Below are 10,292 nucleotides of genomic sequence, written 5' to 3' on the forward strand. Positions count from 1 at the left end.
GAGAGAGAGAGAGATTCACCAACAATTGACCTTTCAATATTTTCAAGGGAAAATTTCCAGAATCAAAATAGACAAGCAAAGGAACAGTGTCCCAAAATTTCAAGCCGTTTGGAGTTCAAATGCATAGTTATATAGAGATCCAGTGACTGAAAATGCAGTTTCTGTAGAAGATTCTAAAACACTGTGTGAACTTCAAAATAGCACAAGTTTCTCAAATCAACTCCGTTTTGCTTGAAACCAAGTTTAAAACGATCATTGAAGAGTCTATTTTTAACTGTTAAAAACTGAGATTAAAAGAAGAACTATAAGCTTTTCGAAAATCTTGGAAAAGCCCACTGGGTTATCAGGTATCAAACCTTTCCAAGGACTTGGAAGCGTTGGGTCTTCCGGAGCATACCGCCCAGCCATTTTTAAACCACGAGGGCAAACATAGTCATGACTCCAAACCACGGGGGACCATTTATAACTTTTTCCCTAGAGAAAATTCAAGATTTAAAGAGGTTATTAGAGTTGCTCTTTAGCCCAGCCCATCGGATGTCCATTTGAAAGCAGTTTGTATTCAAATAATTGTTTCAAATATTGCAATATCAAACATATATATATATATATATATATTTTTTTTTTTTAACAGGAGCTAGGTAGAGCAGAGTGCTCTCCCACCTCAAATTTATTAATAAAAAAGAAAGATTACAAATAAGTTGGATGACACTAAAGTCAGTACCCTAAAACACCAAACAAGAGACATCAAACTACACTATAAAACAAGTCAATGAAAACGAAAGTTTGGGAGACCGAACTTATCTCGTTGATACATGCCCCGAATGAAGTGGGGAGGTTCATCCCACCAGGATAATGCAGACATCGATAAACCCATATTGGCAAAAGCATCTGCCACCTGATTACCTTCCCTGAAGATATGAGAATATCGAAAATTCATCTGAGAAATGCGGTGCAACAATTACCCCATGCTACTCGCAAACGCCAAGGAACAAGATGAGGATCCCGCAAGAAATTAAGCACAATTGTTGAATCCACCTCAAGCCAAATATGCTTCCAATCCCTAACCCAAGCCAACTCAATAGCTTGAATAACCGCCATAACCTCTGCATCCACCGAGTTAGGAATTTCAAGGTTTGAAGCAAAAGCACCAAGGAAAGAGCCGTGAAAATCCCTAAAAATTCCACCATAACCAGATTTTCCTGTAGTCTTTTGCCATGCACCATCAATATTGACTTTAATCCAACCAAAGAGAGGTGGATGCCAATTAACCTCTGTAATCCTTGGAGCCCGACGGGGCCGACATAATAGACCAAACTTTTTCAAAACCCGGAGCTCTGTTAAAGAATTAGACATGCAACCTGAGGCTAATTTGCTAGCTGGTTTCACGTGACCCATAATTAACTGACGTACTGCATCTACAACAATGGTACAATTATCATGCCTCATTTTATTCCTTGCTTTCCAGATAAACCACAAGGTAGTGGTGTAGCATATTAACCAAATCTCCTTGAGCTGATGACTACGTCCAACACCCCCATAGTATAGTAGATCAACCAAATTTTGAGGTAGACATCCTAACTCAAATAAGCCCGCCCAATTGTTCCATAGTGAAGCAGCAAAAGAGCAAGTCAGAAAGATATGTGGCAATGACTCACATGAGAAGCCAAAGCAACGAGAACACAACGAGAAGCCAAAGCAATCCCATGAGAAGCCAAAGCAATCCCACGACGTTGTAGTAAATCCTCGGATAACACCCTACCCCTTAACACTTTCCAAGAATGAAGAGAAATACGGGGAATGATGAATTTAGACCCTATGAGCTTCCCCCAATCCAAAGATGGTAAACGTGGGCGCAAAAATTGGAATGCCTCCTTTGCAGATAGCTCCCTAGAAGATGATGGAACCCAAATCAACTTATCAGACATATCAGGAACAATAGGGATAGGGACATCATTAATTAACTTACATATGCCTGGGAAGTGAAATATAGCAACATAGGAAAGTTCCAAGCCCCATTATGAATATAATCAGCTACCAAGTCATCTTGTAGAGCAAGCATACTTGTATGAGACCCAAAAAAAATCCATGAGAGGATTGCCCAAGAAGTTAACATGCCAAAAAGAAACAGAGCGACCAGAACCAATAATCCATCTTGTGTTATCTTGAACTTGAGCCCAAAACCGCTTTATACCGGGCCAAATGGAAGAGCTAGCATAAGAATGACATTGTACGCCATTTCGCCAAAAGCGAGCTCGAAGAAAAGAACAAGCTGGCGAAGGAGAGGAAAAAACTTTCCAACTCTTCTTAAGAATGAGTGAATGGTTTAGGAGGACAAGCATATTAACATCACATGAAATCTACTTTTGCCAAAATATTATTAGATAACTGAGAATATTTCATAAGGATTACAACATCCATGTGAGGCATAATCAAGATGTTCCACTGCTTTTGGCCTGCTTTGCATAATGTCCTCTTCCGAAATTCAGAATTTAACAAATTTCAAATCAGATACTGCTTGGATATGAAAAATATTTCCAAAAGAAAGCATTTTGCGATGGAGACAAGATGTGGAACTGTACCTCATTACATTTAGTTACCACCTTCCTTTCGATCGGGTGGCCTTCTTTCCTCTCTTGTTGAATGCGTTATTTCTGACAAAGAATTGCAACGATCATTGAGATTATATATCATTGCATATTCTATAGTTCAAAATAGAAAAACATAAGGCATAAGGCAGGAGCTGATAGTCCGAGTAATATCTAACTATTTTAAAAGTTTGCATAATCAACATATGCAATTTTATCAAAAAAAAAAAAAAAAAAAACATATGCAATCACACACCTCGTATAAAATGCAGTTGAATTTTCAGCTGGGTCGTCCCCCAGACTGAGACAAGATAATGGTGTTGAAAGGAACTCCAGAGGATCAGATTCACAACCACACTGCTTGTAGGGCTTGAATATTCAAGTGGCCATGTAATTGGAACAACTTTGTCCCTATAGCAATTGATAAAGAATGGATTATATAAACCAGATTCGTAAAATACTTGCAGTAATGTTTAAACAAAACGCAGACAAGTATATGAGTTTATAATACAAACATACCCGTCCAGACTTCTTTGTTTGCAGCGATTAACCCTGTCCATTGTGTAACACCCAAAAATGATGTTAAGACGCTTTGCAAGTTCTGGTACATCAGAATGTGGCACAATATCCCAAACTTGTATAATCTGTATACATTGTGAATTCTCTTGGAGAATGTCCACACTCCAAATCAAATTCCGGATCCCATCAACTTTATACTTCTCTAACAGCTGACAAGAAGTCGCACCATAGACTTTCACCTCATGAGATTGGTGCCAACCACTTGAAAGCTTTCGCAGTAGAGAAGCCACTTCCCGACGAATTTCAGGGTCCCTAAACTTTGCGATGGATTTCTTAAATTCATTGGCAAAGTAAACCTGTACAAGTGCATGTATACTAAATAAGGATACAATAACACCAATGAACATACAGAAGAAAAAAACTAAAAATTAAAAATAAAGCAAAGAAGGAAGTAAGAATACGAAATTAGGGAATACAGGTGAAACTGAAGTATAGAACAGGTACTATTGTAGGCCATGGAAATTAATTTGATGACTATGTACCTTCCACTTTGCATTTCTTGTCAAGAATAGGTTTATGGTATAATTCCCAGATGTATTCTTCTCCAAACTGGAGGATATTTATACTAGTACAGATTAACCTATACCTAAGTATGAAAGGAGAATATATACAATAGTAGAGATATGTATGAAAGATAAATACAAAGGTCATGCAATACGGCTGCATTAACTACAAAAGTGATTATGTCAGTTGTTGGACCAGTAGTCCAGATTTGCTGCTTGAATGGAGCAGCTCACTCAACACTCCCCCTCAAGTTGGGGAATAGATGTCTCGCATACCCAACTTGTCTAGTGAGCTGTGGAACACTTTTGCAGAAACGGCTTTGGTCAGAATATCAGCAAGTTGATCTTCAGTAGGTACATGTGGCTTGTTGATTTCTGACTCCAACTTCTCCTTGATGAAATGTCGATCAACTTCGACATGTTTTGTTCTGTCATGTTGAATTGGATTGTGTGCTATATCAATGGCTGCTTTATTGTCACAATACAAATTCATAGCATACTCGGACTTGAATCCCAAGTCCTTCATTAAATGACGAAGCCATAACATTTCACATACTCCATGGGCCATTCCTCTATATTCAGCTTCTGCACTGGATCTAGCAACCACTTTTTGCTTCTTACTTCTCCATGTGACTAAGTTACCTCCCACAAAAGTAAAGTAACTTGAAGTGGACCTTCTATCAGTGATGGAACCGGCCCAATCTGCATATGTGTATCCTTCTATCTTCGTATGGTTATTTTTGGAAAACATGATCCCTTTGCCTGGATTTGTCTTCAAGTACCTCAAAATTCTGTATATTGCTTCCATGTGATCTTCACTTGGTGCGTGCATGAATTGACTTACAACGCTTACAGCATATGCAATATCAGGTCAGGTATGTGAGAGATAAATCAGCTTGCCTACTAACCTTTGATATCTCTCCTTGTTAGTAGGCACTTGGTCTGGATATTCTGCTAACTTGTGATTTTGCTCCATTGGTGTATCTACAGGTTTACATGCTAGCAAGCCAGTCTCTACGAGTAAGTCAACCACATACTTCCTCTGAGATAGGCTAATGCTTTCATTTGATCTAGCCACCTCAATCCCCAAGAAGTATTTCAATCCGCCAAGATCTTTCATCTCAAAAGCAGACGAAAGATGTTCTTAGAGTCTCTTCACTTCTTCTGGGTCATTACCTGTCACAATCATATCATCAACATAAATGATAAGTGCAGTAAGTTTATCTTTCCTTCGCTTCAGAAACAGTGTATGGTCAGAGTTGCTTTGTTTGTAACCAAACTGCTTCATAGATTGGCTGAATCTTCCAAACCACGCCCTGGGGGACTGCTTTAGTCCATACAATGACTTTTTCAACTTGCACACCATTCCAACTTGTGACGGTAGAGAGTAGCTTGGAGGTAGATCTATGTAGACTTCTTCTTTCAGGTCTCCATGCAGGAAAACATTCTTTACATCAAACTGCTTAAGAGGCCAATCTAGGTTGGCTGCTAATGACAATAGCACTCGGACAGTATTCATCTTGGTCACTGGTGCAAAAGTCTCCTGATAATCAATGCCATATGTCTGAGTATAACCTTTTGCGACCAATCTAGCTTTGTATCTATCTAGTGTACCATCAGCACCATACTTCAATGTATAGATCCATCTGCACCCAACTATTCTCTTCCCTGCGGGTCTTGGCACTAGTTCCCATGTGTGATTCTTTTGCAAGGCTTCCATTTCATCCTCCATAGCTTTAGTCCACTGAGGATCAGCTAGAGCTTCCTGCACTTTACTTGGAATGACAATAGCAGACAAATGAAATACAAAAGACGCATATGACTTGGATAACCTATGGGAGGACATGTAATTGCTTATGGGATATTTGGCCTTGGTTTTAGGATCTGGTTCATATTGAGCCTTTGGTTGACCTCGATTTTTTCGGAATGGTAACTTCTGAATCCCTATGATGTTACTTGGTTCTGTTTCAGGGTTAAGCTCAAAATTATCATGAGATTCAAACAAAGGATTATCAGTTACCTCTGGATCATCCTCAGGAAGCATTGGTGTTGATGGGGTAGTAGAAGGGGAAGAAGTATTTATCTCTGCTGGTTCTGGAGTCGGCAACTGATTGCCATTTTCACGGAGTACATATAGAATCTGTTTCTGATGTTGGTAGAGGGTTACTCCTTTCAGTTGATCCATGCTCAATGCTTCTCACTCCAGTAGATTCATATATCTGGTTATCCAAGGGACCCAAGAAATCCCCTAAAGACTGCTCTTCCTCAGCATTACTCTCCCCCTGAAGAGGAGTCTTCGGGGAAAAATACAGCTCATGTTCACAAAATGTAACATCCATTGAAACATAGGAACGTTTAGTAGTAGGGTTATAACACCGATATCCCTTCTGAGTGGAAGCAAAACCGATGAAGACACACTTTTCAGCACGAGCATCCAACTTAGTCCTCTGATTTCGATGGATATGAACATAAGCTACACAACCAAAAATCTTTGGATCAAGGGCATGGGTAGGTGGTAAAGGCAAATAACTTTCAAGAGCTTGGATCGGTGTTTTTGGTAGTGGATGATTTTTCTTAACTGTGGACTGAAGGGCTTGTGTAGGAAGTCTGTTTATGAGGTAGGAAGTAGTTAACACAGCATCACCCCAAAAATATTCAGGCATATTAGCTCCAATTAACATGGAGCGAGCAACTTCAAGAATGTGGCGGTTCTTTCGTTCCGCTACACCATTTTGTTGAGGGGTTTGAGGACAGGTGGTCTGATGAATGATTCCATGGGTAGCTAGATATTGGTGAAAAAGATGGTTCACATATTCCCCGCCATTATCTGTACGAAGGACTTTGATGGGCTTTTGGAACTGAGTTTGGATTATGGCATGAAACGTCTGAAATACAGAAAAGACATCACTTTTATGTCGTATCAAGTAGATCCAACTCATCCTGGTACAATCATCAACAAACAGAACAAACCATTTCATTCCAATGTGCGTTGGTGGACACGGCCCCCAAACATCAGAATGAACAAGATCAAATGGGGCAGTACTTTTACTGGAGCTCAAAGGGTAGTTCACACGGTGACTTTTGCTTGCAAGTGTTGCATTTGAAGTGTGATGTTTTACAGTGCTTAAATAATTGAGGGAAGAGAGTTTGGAGATATCCAAATGATGGATGTCCTAATCTCTTATGCCATAACCAGATTTGTTCTTCATCTATGGATACTATTTTATGAATCTGATGTGCTTCACTCGCACGAAGATTACCAGCAGTTGTCATCTCCATGTAGTATAATCCCCCCTTCTCAATACCCCGTCCAATGATTTCCCCTGTTAGGATGTCCTGAAATACACAACACCAGGGGTAAAGAATTACACAACAATGCAATTGTTGGGTTATCTGTTTGACTGACAAGAGATTATGAGACAAGGAAGGAACAAGCAACACAGTGTCAAGGGTAATTGAGTCTGTAAGAGTGACAGACCCAGCACCAGTAATGGGGTAGGAATCACCATTTGCATTAGTTACACCAGAGCGATGAACTGGAGTTAAATGGTGAATATTGCTAGAGTTATTAGTCATATGATCAGTTGCACCCGAATCAATTATCCACATATCTTTCCAATTAAAGACAGAGTTACTCGAGAGCAAAGAGACAGGTACACTTGAAGGTAAAAGTGGAGTTACCAGAGTGATCACCATGATTGGGTTTGACAATAGTTGTACTCGAACTCGAGTCTGGCGAAGTAATCTGGAGAGAGGCCTGAGGTTTGCCTTTGGGCTGGTAGCTTTTTGGGTTCTTGTTTCCATGGGGTTGGAATGATTTCGCTTTCTCTCGTACTTCTTTTGCTTGGGCCTCCTTGCGATTGGCAATGTGATCATCCCACCAGTCAGGAAAGCCAATCAAGTAGAAACAAGTCTCTACCATATGACTAGTTGATTTGCAATGAGTGCATTTTATTGGTCATTGAGAGGGTGATTTCAACGGAGGTGTAGATGAAGAAGGCTGGGAGCTACGAATATGTGGTGGCCGGTATTGAACAATCATGGCTGATCCCTCATGCTTTGTGTCAGACATCATCTTTTGGAGTCTATTATGCTCAGCACTGACTTGAGAATAAGCCTCTTCTATAGAAGACAACGGCTTTGTGTTTAGAATTCTACTCCGGACTCCATCAAGGTGAGGGTCTAGCCCGGCCAAAAAGAAATAGACACGGTGCTTGGTGACCCTATTAGCCATGTAGGTGATAGAATCTGCATCCTTGAGTCTGAGAGGATCCAATACGTCAAGCTCTTGCCATATTTTCTTCATGTTGTTGTAGTAGCCATGAAGAGGAGCTCCATTTTGTTTGGTGGAAACCGAAGCTATTTGTAGCTCATAGTTTCGTGTATCATCTTGGGTTACTGAAAAAGTAGTTTTAACAGCATCCCAAATTTCTTTAGCTGTCTCCAAACCTTCATAATTTTCTCTGACCTCCTTGTGCATGGAACTGAGAAGCCATGCTTGAACGAGACTGTCTTCTTCAACCCAAACTTCGTAACCCTTTTCATCTTCTTCTTCGGATGGTGCTTTCTTCTTGCCGATGAGATAACCAAGTTTACCGCGGCCAGTGATATTCAACTTGACATGTTTAGACCGAGAAATAAAATTGGTGCTATCCAATTTTTCTGGAACAATAGGGCCATGATCATTAGATGACGATCGCCCTTTATGTTGAGAAGAAGATTCAGAGTTGATTGCTGATGTTTGAGATGAACTGATCTGTACTTCATCGAGAACCATGGTTCAGAATTTACTAAGTAAAGAGAAGAGAAATTCGATCCTTGGGTGTTGCCTATCACGTTAAGTTAAACGAGTAAGCTCGACGGTACAAAGATAAAATTTCTAGTCTTATTACCCTTCCTTTTTTTTATTTTAATTCTGACTAACTTACCAAAAAATAAAAAATGGTTGGGATACTGGGTTTGGGCCTTGAGTAAGGATCAGTTGGGTATTACTCGGTGCACTGAAGGGCGCAATCGTTGACACCTCGTGATTTTTTTTTCTTGCGACGGCGTCTGCTCGCCGAATCTGATGCCGCCAGTGATTCTCTTCCTTCTAGCACTAGCAGCCTAGCTGATTGGAATGATCGGAGGAAGTTGTAGGCACGTCTTCAGGCGTCTGAGTTCGCCCCGGCAATGGAACAAGGTCTCTTGGTCTGAGAATCAACGGGGCGGCGGTCTGAAGGCGGAACTCCGGTCTGAGATTCGTCGCTACTTCCTGCGTCCGGTGATCTTGTCTGGATAAGAGGTTTGCTCAATGTTTGAGCAAAATATTTGGTATGGGTAATGGGTATGAACTCGTGCTTGATCTTCAAGCTAGAGTTTTGGTATTGGGTAAGTTGAAGAACCAGAGTTCTTCGGTTGTAGGTACTGGGTATTTCTGGGAAAAACAGAAGAACAAAGTTCTCTTGGATTAAGTGAAGAACAAAATTGTTCTTGGTATTTTCTGGCAGCGGAATGTGGGTATGGGTATGGGTAAATCTAGAATTCTAGATATGGGTATCGGTCTCAAGAGCAGAACGCTCTGATACCATGTCAAGAATAGGTTTATGGTATAATTCCCAGATGTATTCTTCTCCAAACTGGAGGATATTTATACTAGTACAGATTAACCTATACCTAAGTATGAAAGGAGAATACAATAGTAGAGCTATGTATGAAAGATAAATACAAAGGTCATGCAATACGGCTGCATTAACTACACAAGTGATTATGTCAGTTGTTGGAGCAGTAGTCCAGATTTGCTGCTTGAAAGGAGCAGCTCACTCAACATTTCTGAACAGCAGAGAATCAGAATTGAATAAAACTTGAACTTGGTTAAGATCCACAAGGGCAGACGCAATAGCATTAGACAAGTTGTCTTCATCAGCGTTGTAAAAACAATTGCGATTCTTGGCATCCATGATTAGCTTCTTCCAAATGGAGTTGCTGTTAAACAGGGTCGGTCCATTCCCCAATATCCAAAGACAGTGCCTACATATGCAGAAACAACCAATTATACAGACAAGCATATATCTGCACTATTACATATCTATGGCTGCATGCACCATCCATCAACAATCTTGCTATAACAATGATAATAATGCAACTGTATGTAGTGTAGACTTAGGATGTGTTTGGTGCAGCTGGGCTTATAAGAAAAGCTGGCTTATAAGCTATCCTGAGAATAAGTGACTGAAAAACAAAGTATGTCTGAGTGTTTGGTAAACTGACTTTTAATATGTGCTGTTAGTGTTAAAAACAGTGGAAGGTGTTTGGTAAACTCTCTAACTAAAAGTGCTTCTAATTTGTAGAATGACCATTTTAGACATGAAACTATAACTAACTTCATATACTATAATTTATCTATGGTTTGTTTAACTTTGTCCATATAAATCAATATTTACTAACTGTTTTTATTAACCATGATGATTATATGATAAAATTGAATAATTTGACATGAAGTATCAACAAAAATATTTTAACACATCAAAACATTGCCGATAATAACATTAATAACCTGCAAACCATGTCTTAAAGTAACATAAAGTAGTAACAAAAGATTGTTTAACACATCAAAACATTCATGATAACCAACATATCAAAATAC

The 10,292-nt window shown here is 39.7% G+C and overlaps 1 pseudogene across 1 annotated transcript in view; it reads right to left on the minus strand.

The window, feature by feature from the left end:
* Positions 1-933: 933 nt before the first annotated feature.
* Positions 934-10,292, minus strand: part of LOC101300596 — a 12,267-nt pseudogene continuing 2,908 nt past the window's right edge. Inside the window, exons 6-11 of the transcript XR_184116.1 lie at positions 9,470-9,676; positions 3,647-3,662; positions 3,105-3,460; positions 2,842-2,996; positions 1,656-1,972; positions 934-1,206 (exon numbers count right to left, since the gene is read on the minus strand). The product of XR_184116.1 is annotated as an uncharacterized LOC101300596 (transcript). The remainder of the gene's footprint in view (positions 1,207-1,655; positions 1,973-2,841; positions 2,997-3,104; positions 3,461-3,646; positions 3,663-9,469; positions 9,677-10,292) is intronic.

This window comes from Fragaria vesca, linkage group LG2, assembly GCF_000184155.1.
Source record: "Fragaria vesca subsp. vesca linkage group LG2, FraVesHawaii_1.0, whole genome shotgun sequence".
NCBI lineage: Eukaryota > Viridiplantae > Streptophyta > Magnoliopsida > Rosales > Rosaceae > Fragaria > Fragaria vesca.